We start from the raw sequence: 21,912 nt of genomic DNA on the forward strand, positions 1-21,912 counted from the left end.
CTTCTCATAAAGACACCAGTCATATTGGATTAAGGGCCTGCCCTACTCCAGTATGACCTCATCCTAATTATATTTGCAACAGCCTTATTGCCAAATACGTTCACATTCTGAGGTGTTATGGGTTAGGTCTTCAACATATCTTTTGGGAGGGCACAGTTCAACCCATCACAACATCTGACTAGATTATTTAGGGTTTTAAAAATATACAAAATCTAAATTTTTTACAGAATTAGTTCATTAACCTCTGTAGGCTAAGGTAACTTTTTATAAAGCTATTTCACTTCCAATGCTGTTTGCAAAAGACTCAAAGGCAAAGTGAATCCCTATGTTAATAAAAGAAATCCTTAGCTAAAATACTATATCCTTGAGACTACTTTTCTATAATTTATATTATTTTCATTTAAAGCAAAAGAGAAAATGGGGGGATTTTTCTTTCATCCAGTCCAAAATGTCAGAAACTTCTTTTCTGGTTACTTTTCACTAAATTGTAGTTGAGAGTTCATCTTAAAACTTTGAGTCTTGTTGTTAGAGAGGAGAATGTCTTTAGGGAATAGCAAAAGTCTCCATCTGAATTAGTGTGAAACATTAGAATCTAAAAAGACAGACCCCGAAAAACTGTAATTTTTTAAAGTTTTTTTTGTTTTTGTAACTCTTATGACAATGTGAGCCAGAAAGACCTTGAGGACATAAAATATTATTCCTCAAGGTTTTTTATTAGTAAAATGACCCACATTGTTTTCTATGCTAACGAATGAAATTCTATCCTTCAATCTATTGAACTAAAAAGAGTATTCCCATCAAGGATCTAAGGTCACAAAACCAAAGAGAAAGAAGTTTAGAGTTGTTTCTCCTTTCGTATACATTTATACTAAAAATATTTAAGATTAAAGATATAAATAAGTAGGTAAATATCAAAAGTCCAAATGTTATTTTACTTTGCCACAACTACTCTAACAGAATAATAGGTTTAAAGCACAACGGAAGCGCTGCTCGGGCTCCAGCATGGTGACGGCGGTGCGCACTGTGGGCTGCCTTCCTGTGCTGTGCAGCGGGACAGCGGGTCATTTACTGGGGAGGTAGCTTTCCCTAAACACCTTACCAACAGCTTCCATTTTGGCATGGAAGACCTCTCTCAGCAATGGCCCTTTGTCATCAATGGGAACCAGAGACACCCCTCCTTAGGCCAGCTTGAGCCATGCGCTGCAGACACAATGCTGCAGATGTGCATTGTATACAGCGTACAGTTTCTTCACTAAATTGACTGCAGTTGAGCTGTGGAAAGGTACTTTGGCAGGGACTGGTACTGGAGCAAGAAAAGGAAGAGGCAAAAGAACTAAAAAGAAGAAAGGAAAGGATCTGAACCGGGGTCTGATCATTGGTGAAGGGCGTTACTGTTTTCTGTGGCCTGATCTGAATGTCCCTCTTATGAAAAATGGAGCAGTGCAAACCACTGCCCAAAGACGCAAGGAAGAGCGGGAGAAGGTGGAGGCGGACATGATCCAGCAGAGAGAAGAGTGGGGCCTAAAGAGGAAGATGAAGGTTAAATGGGAGCCAGGATGGAGTGGAAACTCATGGAGAGGCGTCAGTCTTGGCCTGCCTGACCCTGGTCCCAGTGGAGAAACATATGAGGATTTTGATACCAGGATACTTGAGGTAAGAAATGTTTTCAATATGACAGCGGAAAGAGGGAAGAAAGAAATCGGTCCATGTCCTGGTGGCTGTGGGGAACAGAAAAGGAGCTGCAGGTTTTGCCGTTGGGAAAACCATTGAACGGGTGGACGCTTTTAGGAAAGCAAAGAACAGAGCAGTTCACTATCTGCATTATATAGAACAATATGAAGACCCTACAATATTCCATGATATTTCATTAAGATGTAAAAGGACACGTATCAAGATGAAGAAACAACCCAAAGGTTATGGCCTCTGCTGCCACAGGGCCATCATTACCATCTGCAGGCTCACTGGCATCAACGACATGTATGCCAAGGTCTCTGGGTCTGTCAGTAGGCTCAGCCTTACCTGGGGCCTCTTCCGTGGGCTCTCCAGACAGAAAACCCATCAACAGCTGGCTGTTAAGAAGGGCCTCCATGTTGTGGAAATCCAGGAATGTGGCCCTCTGCCCATCCTGGTTGCCTTCTCCCAGGGGGCCTTGAGTAAGGATCCAGAGACAAATGATAAGGTTCCAGACATCAAACTGGACTGGGAAGACATGAAGACTGCGCAGGGAGAGAAGCGCTCTGTGCGGCCTGGGTTAAAGAGAGCTGCCACGTAACCTCCCTGGCCTTGTGCAGCCAGTGCCTGTGCTGCCCCGCACCTAGGAAAGACTCAGCCCCTCACAGCTTGGGGTGTTGCCTTGGTTTTTTTGTTTTGTTTTTAGGAAAGTTTAATCTTTAAACTGTTTAGAAATGAATAATTACAGCTTTCGTTTACTGAGCACATGGTATATGCCAATGTGATAGGACCTTTACATAAGTAGTCAGTTCAAGACTACTTTAAATATTCATCCAAAATAGCAAAAGCAAATGAATTAGGGAGACAGGGCTAATGGTCTGACCCAATCAGTAATAATATGCACAATAATAATTGCTATAATTATTATAGCTAATATATATTAACTCATTTGTCCAAAGTGAATGTGATTAACTTCATTTTACAGAGCAGTTAAGTAACTTGACTACCTTGAGCAACTGCCAAACTGTTTTCCACAGTGGAAACAGAAGCTTGTAGGCTACTATTGGGAATGTTAAATGGTGACTAATTTTACACCATTGTAATTTTGACTTGTATTTCCCTGATGGATGATGATGTTGAACATCTTTTCATATGCTTATTGGCTATTTATATATGTTTTTTGTAGAAATGTCTATTCAGAGCTTTTGCCCATTTAAAAAGTTTGTGTTTTTTTTGGTCATTATTGAGTTCCTTATAGTTTCTAGGTATAAGCCCCCTATCAGATACGTGCTTTACAAAAGTTTTAACTCATTCTGTGGAATATATATGCTTTTTAAATTTCTTTGCATACTTTTTCTGCCCAACCCACGTCCTCTTTCTGGGACACTGATGACAAATGTTAAATCTTTTATTATCATACCGTGAGTCTCTGAGGCTCTGTTTATTTTTTTTTCAGTCTGTTTTCTCTCTGTTGCTCAGTTTAGGTAATTTCTGTTGTTTTATCTTCAGGATAACCGGTTATTTTCTCTTTTGTTTCCATTCTGCTCTTGAACCATCCATGCAGTACTTTAACTTTGGCTATCATCGTATATTTCAGTTAAAATTTCCATTTGATTTCTTTTTTATGTCTCCTGTTTCTTTGCTGAGGTTTCCTATTTGCTGAGACTTTTTTTTTAATGGCTTCAAGAGTGTTCACAATTACTCACTGAAGCATTTTTATGGTGGCTGCTTTAAAATCCTTGTCATCAGTTGGGTGTGGTGGCTCATGCCTGTAATCCCAGCATTTTGCATGACTGAGGCAGGAGGATTGCTTCAGCCCAGAAGTTTGAGACCAGCCTGGGCAACAAAGTGAGACCTCATCTCTACAAAAAATAAAAATAAATTTAAAAGTTAGCCAGGTATGGTGGTGTGCACCTGTAGTCCCAGCTACATAGGTGGCTGAAGTGGGAGGATCATTTGATCACAGGAGGTTGAGGCTACAGTAAGCCTTGTTCACACCACTCCAGCCTGGGCGGCAGAGTAAGACCTTGTCTCTAAAAAAAAAAAAAAAAATTCTTGTTATAAAGTTTCAGTATCTGTGTCATCTTAGTGTTGACATCCCTTGATGTTTTTTCTCATTCAAGTTTACAATTGCCTGGTTCTTGTTATGATGAGTGACTTTGGTTGTATCCTGGACATCTTCACTGTTATGTTATGAAACTCTGGGAGTTATTTAAATCTCTCAGCATGCTTCCTTTGACGGTGCTGGTGTGGGGCACTGCCTCATTATTGCCTAGTGAGGATGGAGATCCAGGATCCCTAATGTGGCTCTACCCGAGACCTCCACTGATGCCTTTCTGCTGGAAGTAGGCAGAGCACCCTAATGACACCACGGGATAGGGAGAAGGCCATGTTAGGCTGGATGATGAAGAACGTTCTCAGCCTGTGCCATTATCTGGTGAGAGTGGGGCTCCTTTTTTTTTTTTTTTTTTTTAAACTCCCTGTGGTATTTTGCTAGGGTAAGATAGTTATTTCCTGAAAGTTACCTGTCTTGTTAGTTTACCTTCTTTCCTTAAATATCTAACAAATATCAAGACAATGAACTTTAAGCAACAAAGGACAATGGTCCTTTGGAGAGGAAAAGCAAAATTATCTGTACTTACTATCTGGAGAAAGTCTATGGCTCCAGGAAGTGTTACCCCATCAGGACCTGGTGATCTCCTGGAGTTGAGGTGCAGTTGGGCAGTCGAGGTGGCTAGAGTTCACAAGGGAGAATGCCTTTGAGGAGAGAGCTGCAAGCAGGAGAACTAAGATCTGCAGAGAGTTTTCATCAAATATGCAGTTCCACACTAACAGTGCCTGTCTGTGAAGAAACTCACCCACAAGAATTAGAGGGAACAGTGTTTGGAGCTGAAAATAGTGCCTGCTTTCAATAGTCACAGTGGAAAACCCTGTAATCTAGGTGGCATTGGAAGAGAACTAAGATTCCCTACTAATAGAAAAATTAACTCTATATAAAAACTACCCCGGTCCCAACTCACAAAGCTTAAAAACAAGACCAAACTGGAACACAACTATTTCCAAGTAATTTAATTGTGTTCCAGAACGCTTAAGAATACAGAAATACAAAAAGTATACCCAATAAAGTAAAATATACAATACTTGGCATCTAATAAATCACTAGGTATGCAAAGAAGCATGAAAATAAAGCTCATAATGAAGGGAAAAATCAGTTAATCAAAATTGACCCAGGAATGGCACAATGACAATCAGTAGACAAGGACATTAAAGCAAGTATTATGACTGTATTCCATATGTTCAAAAAGCTAGAGAGAAAAACATACTAAGTAGAGGCATGGAAGATACAAAACACCAACTGCACCTCTAGAGATGAAAACTACAATATCTGATGAAAAACACTGGATGGGGTTAACAGCAGATTGGGCATCTCAGAAGACTATATGAAAGAATTTGAAGACAGCAACTTAAAAATAAACAGGAAAAAGATTGAAGAAGAGATGGTAGGAGAAATTAGGCATTAGAGAACTATGGGACAACTTCGGGAGTCAAATATATAGTAACTGGAGTCCCTGGAGAAAGGAGGTATAAAAAAAATTTGAAGAAATACTAGCTGAATTGATGACAACTACTGAGACCCAAGAGATACAATGAACTGTATCAATCAAATTACAACTAGCAATAAAGAGGAAATTCTAGAAGTGAGGAAGAGAGAGAAAGAGAAGACAGATTAGGTACAGAGGAACAAAGGCAAAGAGGATAGCAGCTTTCTTGCTGGAAATAATGCAAGGTAAGAGACAGGGAACCACATCTTTAAAGTATGGAAAGAGAGACATTACCAACCTGGAATTCTTTGCCTAATGAAAATATCTTTCAAAAATGAAGGCAAAATGGAGAGTTTTCCAGATGTACAATCTGAAAGAATTAATCAGCAAACCTGCCTTACAAGAGTTGTTAAAGGACGTTCTTCAAGCAGAAAAAGGATAGTAACAGATGAAAACCTGCTTCTATGCAAAGAAATGAACATAGAAATGATAACTAAGTAGGTTATCATTATATGCATAAAGAATTTCATATATCCTTTTATTTAGATATATTTAAAACCTAATTGACTATTTAAAGCAAAAATAATAATAACATATTGTGGTTTTCAACATGTAGAAGTAAAATATATGATAATAGCCCAAAGGTGGAGAGGGGAGAAATGGAAATATGTAGTCATGTGGTTCTTACATATTTGAAGTCATGTAGTATCATATGAAGGTAGATTGGTTTAGATGTGCACTAAAAATTCACTCTAAAGGAATCACTGAAGTAACACAGTTACAGCTATTAAGCCAACAAAGAGGATAAAAATGCAATCTTAAAACTTTTTATTATTAAGTTTTAAGATTGCATTCTAAAAGAAGGCAGAAAAAGGAAAAATGGAACAAGGAACAGGTAAAATAAATAGAAAACAAGACACAAGATAGTAGATTTAAACCCAGCCATATTCATAATCACCTAAAGTGTAAATGGTCTAAATGTGTCCATTATAACCAGTTGGTTGATGGTGGTGTTGCTTTCAACTGTGTCCTTACTGATGTTCCTGCTGCTAGATCTATCCATTTCTGAGAGGGGTACTGGTGTCTCTAACCTATAATAGTGCATTCATCTATTTCTCCTTGCAGTTTTTGCCTCATGTATTTTTTGACGCTCTATTGTTCATTAAAGATTGTTATCCAACTAGGCAAAAAAAAAAAGTACAACCAGACAAACCAGAAAAATATAGAGTATCAGAGTCCTCACTTCCAGGGAAGAGCTCTAAGGCATTTCCTGGGCACCAGGAGACAATGTCCTCCTTATTCACATTGCCTCAGCCCTAGATGAGTACGGTCGTGTTTGTACCTTACAGTGACAGGTTGCAAATGATAGAAATTCAACTCAAACTGTCACAAGAAAAGAAAGAAAGGCTTGTAACTCTTTAAACATATTGCTAATTAAATATGTCTGGACAAAATGACTAAATAATGTCCCAGGATTCAATGCTCTCATGCCTTCTTTTCCCTCCGTTTTCTTTGCTGTTGGCTTGGCTCTCTACATGGAGACCCCTGGCAGGCTTACACCATTCAGCTTCAAGTCCAAAAGGAAGGCAGCACATTTCTGTAGTTCTAAGAGGAACCTCTGCAACTGGTGTATGTTCCATTCTTGAACGTGGCCGAACAGATGGAAGCCCTTATTGGACAGATCTAAAGTCAGTACCTACCCATTGAAGAAGTGAAGAAGTCAGGTCAGCATCACCTGAATTCCAAAAGCTGAGTGAGAGAGGAGCTGTGACCCACATAACTCATGAGCTATTACCAGGGACTTGGAAACTGGACAGGCAAAACAACCAATGTCCACTTCAAATGAAGATAAAGAATCTAGGAGAAGAGGTCTATGTGGGGAAATGAACTGGACCCTAGGTCTCCTCTTCCTAAAGCTGTGATTAAAACATACAGTTAAGTTTTACTTTTTCTGTGTCCCTCCAAAGTAGCGTATCAAATGAGAACTACTCAAATGCTATGACGTGGGTGAAACTTGAAAACATTATATAAATGAAAGAAGCCAGACAAATGGTCACATATTGCATGAATACATTTATATGACTACCCAGAAAAAAGTCAATGTATGGAGACAGAAAGCAGATTGGTGGCTGTCAGGAACCAGGATGAGGGAGACTGGAAGAATAACCACTTAATGGGTACAAGGTTTTCTTTTGGGGTGATGAAAATGCTTTGAAACCTGACATAGGTGGTGGTTACACAATATCATGAATGTACTAAATGCCACTGAATTGTACATTTTTAAATGGTTAATTTTATGTTACGTTAGTTTTACTTCAATTTTCAAAAAATGACTCTAGTCAGTAGGCAAGACTTTAACTGGAGTAGAAACGCTCATCTTTCTTTCCAAATACCTGTTTAAATGCTGATGGAGGCTCAATCACCTCTTTAACTTGTGTTACCTGGCCTGTGAAGCATTTAATCTGCACTCTCGAGGAAGTGGCCTTCCCCTCCCTGTCAGCCTTCTAGAAGCCCCCTGACCATAAAGTTGTAGGTGATTTTATAGTACGTGGCCTCTGATCACTCACTCCCGCCTCACCCTCCTGCCTCCACCAAATAGGGTGCTGGTGTGCTTTGGCTTAGGGCATCTTCTACTTCCTCATTTTCTGCATTCTGCTAAGATGGTCCTGTTTTCAGTACATAAGAGTGTAGCTAACACCACATTGATCAATTCCAGTTTTGCATTTTGTAAATTCCAGCTGAGTCCCAACATATAAGCCTCGCAAAAACCTGTCCAGAAATATTTCCAGCAGAGAGGCCAAGCCATTTGAAGGATGGCCCTGGTGGGTTTTGCTAAAGGTTGTATTTCTTCCAAGTGTCAGATCAGATTTTTAGACTGAATTTTCTAAAGTCTGCACAGATACCAGAAAAATTGGTTTGGAACCACAGGAAGCCACAGAGTTTTAGGAAGATTGTATAAATTTGTATCTGAATCCTGCCTATGAAACTTCAACAGTTCAAACAAAGACAAGAGTACTTGTTTAAGATATATTTTAAGGAGGAAAATAAATTGGTATAGTGCATATGAATCCCAATGAATGAATTCAGGGGTGCTGAAAATAAAATTTCATTATTCTTTAGCAAAACTCTTCTTCTATTCAGAAGGCCTATTCCTCCCAGATGGCAGGAAGCTCTTCTCTTCCTAGTTAAAGACTTTCACCCTTTCAAAGTCAATGTCATGCCAAGTTTTGGGAAGGGAGGTATCTGGTTTTTGCATGCAGCCCATGCAGGCATGGCTAAGACATTCCCCAATCACATCAGCTGACCCCATCTCCTACTTCCATGCAGGCATCATAATCACTTTGCTGGTTCTCTGCTCAATTAAGACATGGGAACTTATGGGAGCCTACAAAGCTGCCCACACTCTGTAAGTCTTGACTCTGTGCAGACATTCTCTCTTTGCAGTCTTTCAACCTCCCCAGGACTCTGCTTTCTAAGTTATAGGACCCCTTTGGTCTCAAACCACTCCCTTTCTTAGGAGTTTCTACCACCTACCCAGGACTCTGCTCCAAAAGCAGTGCTCATTCCTCTCTCTGGAATGCACCAAGCACTATTCTCACATCAACTTCCCTTATCTCTACCCTGTGACCCTGCAGGCACACACATATACCCCCAGCTATGAGAATCTTATAGTGCGGAGACCAGAATCACCTAGAGGCTTGAATGGATGAAAGGACAAGGAAGGGAATAAGGGGAAGGAAGTGAACATTTTAAAATCATTCTGATTGCATTGTCACTTTGAAGATTGCAGACTAGAATGCTAATTAACACCTCCCAAAACACACACTCGCACATACCCATAAAAGCAGGGGTGAATTCTGGACAAAAGAATGCAGCTGGTTTGGGCCGGCCACAGTAGCTCATGCCTGTAATCCCAGGACTTTAGGAGGCCAAGAAGGGTGGATCACGAGGTCAGAAGATCGAGACCATCCTGACAAACACGGTGAAACCCTGCCTCTACTAAAAATACAAAAAATTAGCCGGGCATGTTGGCAAGCACCTGTAGTCCCAGCTACTCGGAAGGCTGAGGCAGGAGAATGGCGTGAACCTGGGAGGCGGAGCTTGCAGTGAGCTGAGATCTCACCACTGCACTCCAGCCTGGGGGATAGAGCGAGACTGTCTCAAAACAAACAAACAAACAAAAAAGAAAGCGACTAGTTGCAAGATATTTATACCGATTCCTTTCATTCGGTGCTGGGGCATTGGTGTCCTCCTGAGCCATCTCCTTGAGTTAGCTTCCCTGTTTGCAGGCCCTATCTAATCAAGGAGATGCTTAGGAAAGGAAACCTAACATGATTGAGATGGGGAGTATGCCCTATCTCAGAAAGCACTCAAAATAATGGCTATGACTTGTAATTATCTGTAAGACAATCCAGTACACATCTCTATTTAAAGAGCTCTGGTCCAATGAACATTTTTGCCCACACAGATGGAAAGGTGTTCAACTCTCTGTATCATCATTTTGAGAAGTAACCTATATTGCTATGTACATATTATTAATTAGGTGTGTGTTTGTATATGGGGGAGGGCAGCATTTGCTCCCCAACTGGATATTAAGCTCCCAGGGCTTGGACCCTGTTTTACATTCTGTTGTTTGTCCCATTATTTTATTCTGTGTGCATAACATAGCGTTCTGCTTATAGAAGGCGCCTTAAGAAATACTTGCAAAAGAAGATGAATGAATGAAAATCATATACTCTTAAGGCTAAAGAGATTTTGAAAATCTATAGTCTTTTTTGAAAACTTCAAATGGGCAATACTAAAGCCAACTCAAATAAATGAGAACTTATTCAATTTTTTTAAACCTCCAGCAAAAAGTTTCTAAATCTATTTTCATAAAATAGTATTATATGGCATTTGACAACTCTATCTAACACTTCATCAACACATCCTACCTGAATATATCAGAGAAAATAACATACTGGACCGCAGTCTAAAAGATCTGGATGGGCCTGGTTCTGTGGTTCACAGGATTTGACCTTGGCAACATCATTTACCCTCTATGGATTTCACTTACTTCATCTATAAAAGTATTGGGGTTGACTATAGCACCTCTAAGCTCACTTCCATCTCCAATTTTTTTTTAATCCTTGTTATTTGTGTGTCAGTATATGAATGAGTGAGGCTGTTTCAATATAGCAACTGTGGCATTTCTTCTCTTGCTTTACTGCTTTAAAAGCACTTAGAATGTAAGCGTTTCTCTTATTCTTCTGGGAGGACTTGAAGATTAACAGCCTCTCTTGCCACCCCAGGAAGGAGGGATTAGATAATTGACCTGATAAATAATCCAGGGTCTATTTTTAAAGAGTAAGAGAAAAGATGTTCAGAAGAGAAGGAGCATCTGTGATGAATATGCAAAGAAAGAGGGGGATTTCCTCCAAACCAGGAACAAATCAGGGTCTTTGACCTGGGTTAGGGAGAGAGGCGTTGGTAAAGGAGCCTCTAACCCTACCCTGTGGAATTTACCCAAGAACTAAAAGCTAACTACGAGTTCAAAGAAGCTCATGGCTCATTACCCACCAAGTGCCCAGCCTTGAGTTAGGCATGAACCTCCCAGACCTTTGCCAGAATCCTCTCCGCTAGCACCTGTTGGTTGTCCCAAGAGGACTCCACTTTGACTGCAGCCAGCACCTCTGACGGAGTGCCCAGTGGAATGATGCCTATCAGTGCTAGACTTTGTTCAGTCCCAGCCTAAGTACCCCATGGGAAAAGCCCACACACAATGCACAGGACACACATAAACACAAGAAATTTGGGACACCAGGGCATCTAGTGGGATGGAGGTGAAGAAAACTGAGATCTCCTGAGCCAAGGCAACTGAGGCTCCTCCCCAAAGGGGAGGATCCAGATTTTGTGGGCCCAAAACATACACAATTTGGGTCCCTCTTTAAGAAATCAATACAACATTACACATACAGAAATAGGTAAGAATGGAAATATACATTCAGCATAAGAAGCCATAACAAATTGTACATTTTTAAAAGCTAACAAAGACTACAAACACCACAAAATCCAGAAAAATAAGAGAATATGTTTTGTGCATTAACTGCTTGACACTACTGTCTCATACTTGTTTTCCACATTCAATGGTGACATATTATTTGATCGCCTCTTCTTATGAATGATTTTATAACATTTTCTACGGAGAAAATAGAAAGATAAGTCAGTCTTTCCTCTAGTATAGTTGATCAAAATATTTTTTGACAGTTGGGATGAATAAAACATGACTTCACACATGGACATCATTACTGTTTTGTAGCATTGCCATAGGTTTGTGCCTCCAAATACAGAAAGTCTAATAAATTCTATTTTGTGTAAGTCCCACGAAAAAAGGAAAAAAAACTATATATGTGGTGTGTTTATAATTGCACATACTGCATCATAAAAGATACTCCTAAGACTCAAGAACTTCCATTTTAACTAGGCATCAATGAGAAACTCATCCTCCACTTAAAATTTTAAACATAAAGTACATCAAAAAACCAAAAGCAGTGACTCAAAGAGATATATGGACACACCCACGTCTGTAGCAGCATCTTTGTAATAGCCAGGAAGTGGAAGCAAGCCAAAGTGTCCATCAACAGACAAATGAATAAAGAAAATGTGAGATATACATATAATAGAATATTATTCAGCCTTAAAAAGGAAGGAAATGCTGGCACTTGAGACACCATGGCTGAATCTTCATGACATTATGCCAAATGAAATATGCTTGTCACAAAAAAAGACACATATTATATGATTCCATTTATGTGAGGTTCCTAGAGTAATCAAATTCATAGAGACAAAAAGTAAAATGGTGGTTGCCATGGACAAGAAGAAAGGGGAACGGAAAATCTCCATTCTACTTCTTGTCTCTATAAATCTGATTACTGTAGGAATCTCACATAAATGCAATCATATAAATATCTGTCTTTTTGTGGCAAGCATATTTAATAGGTACAGAGTATCAGTTTCACAAGATGAAAAGAGTTCTGTGGATCGATGGTAATGATGGTTGCACAATAGTGTAAATGCAATTAATGCCACTAAACTGTACACTTAAAATTGGTTAAGATGACAAATTTTAATGTGTGTTTTACTGCATTTTTAAAATAAAAAATATTGCACATCAGATCATTGAAAGAACATTTCAGAGTAACATCTGGATCTGTACATTTCAAACCTCATCCACTGTTACTGCTCAGATACTTCAGGCATGGGATGCTGTAGGGCAGTGCTTCTGGACCCACACCTTCAGGTCATGATGCCACAGTGGACAAAAGAAGCTTCCGGGAATATATTTCCTCACCAAATGACTGGGAACAGTTTTACTAAAGAAGCAGTTGTGATGCTCATAACTATAGTCCACTAAATGCAAACTGAAGGCATTCTTAGCTCAATTTCCTCTTACTTGGATCCCAGAGATGCCCCTGCTTGTTCTGCCCCTAGCCAACACAAGGGAAGTATGACACAGATAAAGTCGGGCTGGACAGAAGCAGTGATCAAAACTGATAATGATGAAAATGTGTTAATTATAATACGAATTTTGCAAAAATAGAAGAACCTGTGAACATATGTCTAGCATGTTTCCTGGGATGTTGGAAGGGGCCATGCAGATGCAGGGCCCTGAAGGGTCAGCTGCATTGATTTCTCAGTAAATCCTACTCTGAAAGTCCATTCCACTGTAAAATCCCTTCTATTTCAGGAGCACTCCCACTTGTTTTGTTCTCACATGATATGTGAACTACCAGGTCAAAATTCTTTGTACAATAATCTTTTTGGATAGACATTCTATATCACTTTTTATATTCTATCAAAATATTCCTAGTCTTTTTAACTTGTGTTTGTAGTTACTGTTTTTCAAATATTTTATTGTGCCTGCATCTGCGTGATCTATCATGCATTGTGAGCTACTTAAAAACAAGAAATATTCCTATCATGAAACTCAGTAGAATACTACAGGCAATCACGTGTTTCATAAATGTATTTGGACAAGGTAATGCTTGCGTGTAGTGTGTGAGGAGTGTGTGTGTAGCAGGGATCTGCTCTCAAAGCTTAACAAGTTGTCCAAATCCATCCTCAGTTGTGGGATCCAGAGCCAGATACAGAACTCAGGCCAGGGTTTTTAGATTTTGCTTTTTATTTTATAAAAATAAAAAGGTTTTATTTTAGTTTGAGTTTTTACTTTATTTTGCTTTTGTGTTTACTACACAAGTGTATATACATCTGTATCAGTTAGAAATTGAGTTCAACTATGAGTAGTAGAGACCTAAAAAAAGAGTGACTTAACTAAGATAGATTTCTTTCTTTGTCATGTGGTAAATCCAATGGTGAGCAGTTCAGGGCTGGCTTAAGAGCTCCATACTGTCACCAGGAATCCAGGCTCCTTTCAGCTCTCTGTTTCAAAGTACTGGCCCTTATCCTCACACTTACAAGATGGTCGCTGGAGCATCAGCCCTTTGCAGGCCATCACATCTGCATTCTTGGCAGAAAGAAGGAGAAAAGAGGTGGGGAGGCAAGGAACATGCCTCTTGGGGGCCTGTTTTCTTTTTAGGAGTATTCCTGGAAGTTCTGCTAAACTACTTCTACCTATATTTTATTAGCCACCCCTAGTTGCAAGAAGCGAGAGGGGGGAAAATTTGGAAATGTGGTCCTTCACTGGATACGCGTCTACCTAGAATGAAAATTGAGACTTTGACACCACAGAGAAGGATGGGTACTGTTGCAACATTCCGGGCTGCTCTGGCCCTAAGCAGACTATAGAGAGAGCACGGGCTGCCTCTTGCATCTCCATTCTCCCTCCACTCCACTTAGAAGCCATCCTCCTGCTTCAAAATAGAGCCAGACACTGAGCAATGAAGTAATAAATGATGAGAAATTTTAAATGCTCCCTTTCTGTATTAGGCCATTCTCACAATGCTACAAAGATATACCTGGCCAGGCATGGTGGCTCACGCCTATAATCCCAGCACTTTGGGAAGCCGAGGCCAAGGGAGGCGAATCACCTGAGATCAGGAGTTCGAGACCAACCTGGCCAACATGGTGAAACCCCATCTCTACTAAATACAAAAATTAGCTGGGCGTGATGGCAGACGCCTGTAATCCCAGCTACTCGGGAGGCTTAGGCATGAGAATCACCTGAATCTGGGAAGTGGAGGTTGCATTGAGCTGACATGGCGCCACTGCACTCCAGCCTGGGTGACAAGTGCAAGACTCTGTCTCAAAAAAAATAAAATAAAAATTAAAAAAAAGATATACCTGAGACTGGGTAATTTATAAAGAAAAAAGGTTTAATTGACTTTTGGTTCCATAGGGTGTACGGGAAGCATGATACCGGCATCTACCCGGCTTTGGGGAGGCCTTAGGAAACATAATCATGGCAGAAGGTGAAGGGAGAGCAGGTATGTCATATGGCTAGAGCAACAACAAAGAGAGAGAGAGAGAGAGAGAGAAGGTGCTATGCACTAATAAAACAATCAGATCTTGTGAGAACTCTATCACAATCATGAGGACAGTACCAACAGGGTACCACTCATGAGAAATCCACCATTCGACATGAAATTTGGTGGGGACACAGATTCAAACCATAATACTTTCCCAGGAATTTGTGTTTTAACCAGGAGCAAAGTCTTGAACTACAGAAATAAAGTCATATTCATATATATTCAAGTATCAATAAGTAAGATATGTGTGATTGGGTCTGGTGGGAGGGAAAGGTTTTCTCTTGTCAGATCCTACAGATGATGTTTCTGTTTTGCTGCTTCTTTTTTTTTTTTTAATGTGCCTGTTTTCATTTCCGTGTGCCTCTGAGCACTAATGGTGAATGTTACCCACTATGAATCCTACCGTTTTTTCTTTTTATTTGCACATGGCTAGTCATTCTCCTGATTATAACTATGTAGTGCATATTTTCTCCCCCAAATGGGTGAAAGTCTTTCTAACATTAATACTAATTGTTTCTTAGTGCTCACAGGTTTTATTGGAGGTTTAGCATTCACACAGCAGTTGAGGAGGCATGGTGACAAAGTGCTTTTCATTTTGTGTTGTGGTTACTCAATAACAAGCCTGCTTCAGCACATACTTACGCAGTACATGAGATGGTGGGTGACTTTTTATTCCACTAAGTCTGTCAAGTGGGCATTAAGCAGAAAATGAGGTTTAGTTTCCCATGCTGCAGTAAAACATACACTTTAAAAAAGAATACAATTGCCTTTGAATTACTGTTGCTTCATTTTGTGTACTATGGGGTCTTCAGGCAAATATTTCTGCAAACAGTCTTTTAGAAAGGATGGAAATAACTGACATTTCTAGAGCCTGTTTTGGTTTATAAGCCATTTTTACATTTATTGCCAGAGCCTAATTTCTTTACTCTCAGATGCTAGCAAGCAGGGAACTGAGTTCCACAGTTTTGAGATGGCCTCTGGGACATAGCTTTTGATCTCCCTTACCTCTAGAATGGCTACTGGCAGTTTTAATAATGTCCTAAATCACAGGTTTCCAGAAGTAATAGCAAACTTACCATTACCTGATCTTTTTCTACCCAAAAATAATGCTATTCCCTTTGAAGCGAATAGCTCTCTACCAGGGCAAGTCAGCAAGAAAACGCTCATTACAGAATGGAGAGGGATGTCAGAGGGTAAGGATAATTCTTTTCCACCATATTTCATTCTTTCCTCTGTTCTTATTCCATGGCAGCGCGACTCAATATACTACTCTAGACCAACAAATGCACTTACGTTTCTTTGGGCCATCAATAAATCAATCACCGAACCTCACAGTAGACAGAAAACATAAAAGATTATTAAGACCAACAAGCCAGATCTGTACTAGTGGCCTTAGAAAGGGGTAAATTTAATCTTCTAGAAGGAGCAAAAGGATCAAGAGTTCAGGTTCCCAGGGACAACAGGCAGCCAGGGTCGTAGTTAATGGGACCTGGCTGCAGCCCACCTCCCATCCTACCTTCTGAACATTTAAACACTCAGGCTATTACAATGCTCAAACATCTCCCACCTTAAAAAAAAAAAAGAAAAAGAAAAAGAAATGAAATGATCTCTTAGATTCCAATCACTCAAGCCCAATAGCTTTCAAACCTTTCTCACCCAAAAATTTCCTTACAGCATCCCACAGTCATTGTCACCACTTCCTCACCTCCTATATAATCCTCAACCTATTGATACCCAGTCTATTCCCATCAGTGCTCTCCAAGTACCCTCATCCTCATCTCCAATTAAATCCTATTGACAAACCCAATGAACATTTTTCAGTCATTTAATTACAAGCTGTAGCATTTGGCATGTTGAATCCTTTTACTCTTTTGAGTGCTGTGACACTGGACTCCCCTGGTTCCTCACGCCTCCCTCTGGTTTGCTCTGATGCCTTCCCGAGCTCCTTTTCCAGGTGTCCATCTTGGTTCCTGCACTCCTTTCTCTCTATACCTCCCTGAGTTAGCTTACTCCTCTCCTGGTTTCCAACTACTACTTTTGTGCTGATGCTTCTGTAATGTGCACCTCTCACCCAGATTTCTACCCCAGCTTGACTCAGATATCACTTTTCTAAAAAAAACGCACTTCCATTGAGTTGCTTAAATATATGGTCTTCTCTCAAACCATCTTCCTTCCCTGCCCCATTTTTCATCTAATGCTTCTACCATCCACTCTTTCACCCAAGCTAGAAAGCCTAGAGGATCCTCTCTACTCTTCATCAACCTGACATTTAATCTACATATTTCTTGATTCATGTCTTCTCTTTATTCCTGAGATTATGTCTTTAGTTCATAACTCTGTCACCTCTTGCCTAAACAACTGCCACATCTCTGAACTGATTGCCATACTTGCATATTTTCCTGCCAGGGTGCTTTATCTGAGATGAACATTTAAGCAACAGGGTAACATCCAAGATGCTTATTGTGGCACAAAGACTCTCAGTGCTTTAATCCCAACTGTTTTAATCCAGTCTCACCATTCCTTTCTATCTGCTATGTCCTTTATGCTCCAGGAAAATGGAGCTGCTGGTAGTATCCAGGACTTACTGTTGTGGTCTTCATTTATGTGCTGGGTGCTCTGCTTGGAACACTCTACCCACTTCCTCCTTTCCTTTCTTTTTCATCTAGTTTGATAGCACTCAGGCTTTAGAAATGATCAGGGGAAAGCTCCTCCAGGAAACCATTGCTGACATTCAAGGTGGGTTAGTTGCATTTCCTGGGTGTCCTCATAATGTCTGCCTATTTCTACCCCAGAACTATCTCCATTCTACCTGTTATTTCCTTTTAAAAATTTGTTTGTGCACAGAGGTGAATTCACTGTGAAACTAATGAAGATTTGGGGTCTTCACTTGCATAGTCCCTTTCCAAGGCTCGTAGCTAAATATACATAATTTTGCATTCTTTTTCTAATGAGGGCCCCAAATTTGTACAAGCCACAGGTCCCTCAAAATTTGAATCCATCCCTTTTGGGGGTCTATTTATCTTCTAGTCAGTAAATTCTATAAAGGCAGAGCCTATGTCTTATTTATCTTTGTATCAACTACACACATGAGGCACTTAATAGTTGGTTGATGAATGAATGAAGGACCCAAAAGTCTAATGCAAGATTGGAAATGAAGGAAAAAACCAACAATGGGTGCAAGCTGTGGCAAATGTCGAAGCAGAAGTCCACAGCATGTGGTAACCCGAGAACCGCCAAGAGGAGGACATTATGCAGGATGCCAGGGTCAGAGCAAGGCAGTGAATAAGACCTCACACAGGGAGCAAGGGTCAGAAGCCAGGCAAGCAAACACAGGCCTGGAATGTGCAGATACTGGTGGGCAGCACAGAGGAGTAGGTCGAAGTCCATGCCAATGGCCAGGAACCACAGGAGCAAGACAAAGCTAGCAGGAACATAGAAACAAAACAGCAATGACAAGCAAGCACTTCCTGCATCGTTCATGGTTCTTCTATAGTTCGTCAGCTACACAAACCATCCTGGGATAGCCAGGGTGAAGGCAGGGCAGGGATTCATAACACCCAGCCAAGTGATGGGGCATGAAGGGGACAAAGGATTCTGACTACCAATGTGTTTCCCACTTGGAGTGCTGTCCAGGGAATATCTACGTCCAAACCTGAGCACCTACTTAAAATTAAATTATGAAAACACCGCTGAGTTCACAAAGCCCTTTAAAAAAAAAAAAAGAATAAATAAAAATTCCGTTATCTATTCTGTTTTGAAGTATTCCTTTAAAGATTTGCTTTCAATGATGTGACAATAAATGGTTATGTTGTAGTAAGAAATCAGGACAGCAGTTATGTAAAAGAGGCAAAAATTGTTTCATTAAAATGCATGGAGAGAGAAGCAATGGATTATAGTATAGATCATGCTAGAGATGAGCAGATTACTGAGCACCAGGCACACAAGGGAGACAGATTAATGAAAAATAAATAAAGGAGCTTCAGAAAAACAGCATGAAGCTGAACACTGGTCTGCTGCATATCATAAAATATAAGCCCAAAGGTGAGTGGAAAATCATTTCATTTGGAATGCTGAGTTGAAAGTTAACGTGATTTGCTTCTTTTCCTGTTCTCCATTGCATTTGTTTATCTTTTAGATAATTAAACATAATTTTTAATAATAGGAAACATCAACATAGTGGAACATCTAATGCAAGCTGCTTACCCTGGAAAAATGTCAAGGGCATGGTACAGTTTTCTGAATGGTATGGATAGTCACTGAAACTTGTAAATTAAAAAACCAACCCTTCTTGTCATGACTTCATTATGTGTTTTTCCTGAAGGTCTTCATGGTTGTTACTTTGAAGGGGAGGCCACTTAAAGTATTAGGAGGAGAACAAAATTTGGAGTCAGATGATGCAGGGTTCAGAAGCCAGTGCTATTTAACATTCATAGTGTGTGATTAAAACAAATTACCAAGTGTCTTTGAGCTTCAATTTTTGGCAGGGAAAAAAATGACACCTGTCTTAATTAACTCAGAGTTTTCATTGCATCTCAAATGATATAAGGAAAAATAGTTTTTAAGAAGCTGTACAAACATAAATTGTAAACTATATGTAACAAATTCTATCCGGTTTCAGCTCAGTGTGAGTTTCACGCTAATTGAAGAATAAGAAAGCACACAGCAACCACTATTAGTGGGTGAAAATTACACCCACTATTTATGTGCTGATACTGACAGTGTAAGACAGTGACTATTTTTAAAAATGGCATTAATTTCTGATTATTTACTTAATCATTTTTAAATTAGACTTATAATTTCTATAATGTGTAAGGTTAAACAAGTCATCTCTTTTGGATTTAATAAGTTACATTATTTTTGATAATTATATATGCTTCTGAACATTTATATGCTTAATCAGAGGCTTAAAAGTTTTAAGGCAGGTAAAAATAGCTGAATTATATGCAAAAGCTCTGAAAAAAATGTAAGAAAACTGCTAGCAACTATAAGACAGAAATAAAACTCTGTGAAAACAAACAATGAAAAATAAGAATGATGCTGTGACAATTCCCTATATTGGAACAGCCCTCTATGGTTCATGGACCTCTTTCCCTGAGGTGAAACTTACAAGAAGGAGGTTAATGGGAAGAACTACCCCTGTCATTGCTGCATTTGTCCTTGGGGCCACAGTTAGTAATCACCATGTCCCTTCTCCACTCTCATTCTAACTTTCCCTCACTCTCAGCTATCACCTCTATAGGTCTAGGTGGCTTATCTGAAGGTAAGACCCAACTATTTATTCCTGAGGGGTCTGAGCCACTGGTAATCATACTCTTCTCAGGCCAGAGCAGTTGCACGTATTTGTTTACATTTATAATTGGGTAAGGAAGTACCAAGAGGTGTCTAAGTATATAGTCTGGGTTCCACATGTTTTCCTCCCTTCCCCCACTGTATAAAAGCAGCCCTATCTCCATCTGTTGGTTAGGGACAATTACCGCTGCCAAAATAGTAACTTCTGCTTTGCCTCCTGGTTTCTAAACACAGAGAGTCCAAAGGGCCAAGAACAATGATAGCTTGTAGTTCAATGGGATCCTTGCTGTGTCCCCTGGCAAGAGTATGCCCCCTTTGGGGACCACGACCTCTAACCTTGCAAAGCCCAGAGTTGTAGGGATGAAAAGCAATGTTTCCCAAGGCAAGTACTGAGTGTGATGGTAACTGGGAAGATCTCTGCTTCAACTTCTTGTGATATGGTTTGGCTATGTCCCCACTCAAATCTCATCCTGAATTGTAGCCTCCATAATCCTCACATGTTGTGGGTGTCGTGGGAAGGACCTGGTGGGAGGTAATTGAATCATGGAGGTGGGTTCTCATGATAGTGAATAAGTCTATGAGATCTGATGGTTTTCTAAAGGGCAGTTCCTCTGCACACACACTCTTGCCTGCTGCCATATAAGACATGCCTTTGCTCCTCCTTCACCTTCCACCATGATTGTGAGTTCTCCCCAGTCATGTGGAACTGTGAGTCCATTAAACCTCTTTTTCTTTATAAATTACCCAGTCTCTGGTTTTTCTTCATAACAGTATGAGAATGGACTAATACAGTAAATTGGTACCAGGTGCTGCTATAAGGATACCTGAAAATGTGGAAGCAACTTTGGAACTGAGTAACAGATAGAGGTTGGAACAGTTTGAAGGGCTCAGAATAAGACAGGAAAATGTGGGAACATTTGGAACTTCTGAGCTTGGACAGTTCAGAAGACAAGAAGATGTGGGGAAGTTTGGAACCTCTTGGAGACTTGTTGAATGGCTTTAGCTTTGGCCAAAATCTGATATGATACAGATAATAAAGTCCAGGTTGAGGTGGTCTCCGATGGAGATGAGTAACTTGTTGGGAACTGGAGTAAAGGTCACTCTTGCTATGCAAAGAAACTGGTGGCATTTTGCCACTGCCCTAGAGATCTGTGGAACTTTGAACCCCGGAGAGATGATTTACGGTGTCTGGCAGAAGAAATTTCTAGTGGCAAAGCATTCAAGAGGAAGCAGAGCATAAAAGTTTGAAAAATTTGGAGCCTGACGATGCTACAGAAAAGAAAACCCCATTTTCTGTAGAGAAATTCAAGCCAGCTGCAGAAATTTGCATAAGTAACAAGGAGCCAAAGGTTAATCACCAAGACAATAGGGAAAATATCTCCAGGACATGTCAGAGACCTTCACAGCAGTCCTTCCATCACAGGCCCCAAGGCCTAGGAGGGAAAAATGGTTTCCTGCACCAGGTGCAGGTCCCCACTGCTGTGTACAGCTTCAGGACTTGGTACCCTGCAACCCAGCTGCTCCAGCTGTGACATAAAGGGGTCAAGTTACAGCTCAGGCCATTGTTCCAGAGGATGCAAGCTCCAAGCCTTGGCAGCTTTCACATGGTATTGGTCCTGTGGGTACACAGAAGACAAGAATTGAGGTTTGGGAACCTCTGCCTAGATTTCAGATCATATATGGAAATGCCTGTATGTCCAAGCAGAAGTTTGCTGCAGGGGCAGAGTCCTCATGGAGAACTTCTGCTAGGGCAGTGCAGAAGGGAAATGTGGGTTTGGAGACCTCACACAGAGTCCCCACTGGGTCACTGCCTAGTGGAGCTATAAGAAACTGGCCACCATCCTCCAGACCACAGCATGGTAGATCCACCGACAGCTTGCACTGTGCACCTGGAAAAGCCACAGACACTCAACGCCAGTCATGAAAGCAGCCAGAAGGGAAGCTAT

The 21,912-nt window shown here is 40.3% G+C and overlaps 1 pseudogene across 1 annotated transcript; it reads left to right on the forward strand.

The window, feature by feature from the left end:
- Nucleotides 1-1,002: 1,002 nt before the first annotated feature.
- On the forward strand, nt 1,003-2,424 carry LOC105540532 (annotated as a pseudogene). Its single transcript, XR_001006203.1, has one exon. The product of XR_001006203.1 is annotated as a 28S ribosomal protein S5, mitochondrial pseudogene (transcript).
- Nucleotides 2,425-21,912: the final 19,488 nt, after the last annotated feature.

This window comes from Mandrillus leucophaeus, unplaced genomic scaffold, assembly GCF_000951045.1.
Source record: "Mandrillus leucophaeus isolate KB7577 unplaced genomic scaffold, Mleu.le_1.0 Scaffold221, whole genome shotgun sequence".
NCBI classification, from domain to species: Eukaryota; Metazoa; Chordata; class Mammalia; order Primates; family Cercopithecidae; genus Mandrillus; species Mandrillus leucophaeus.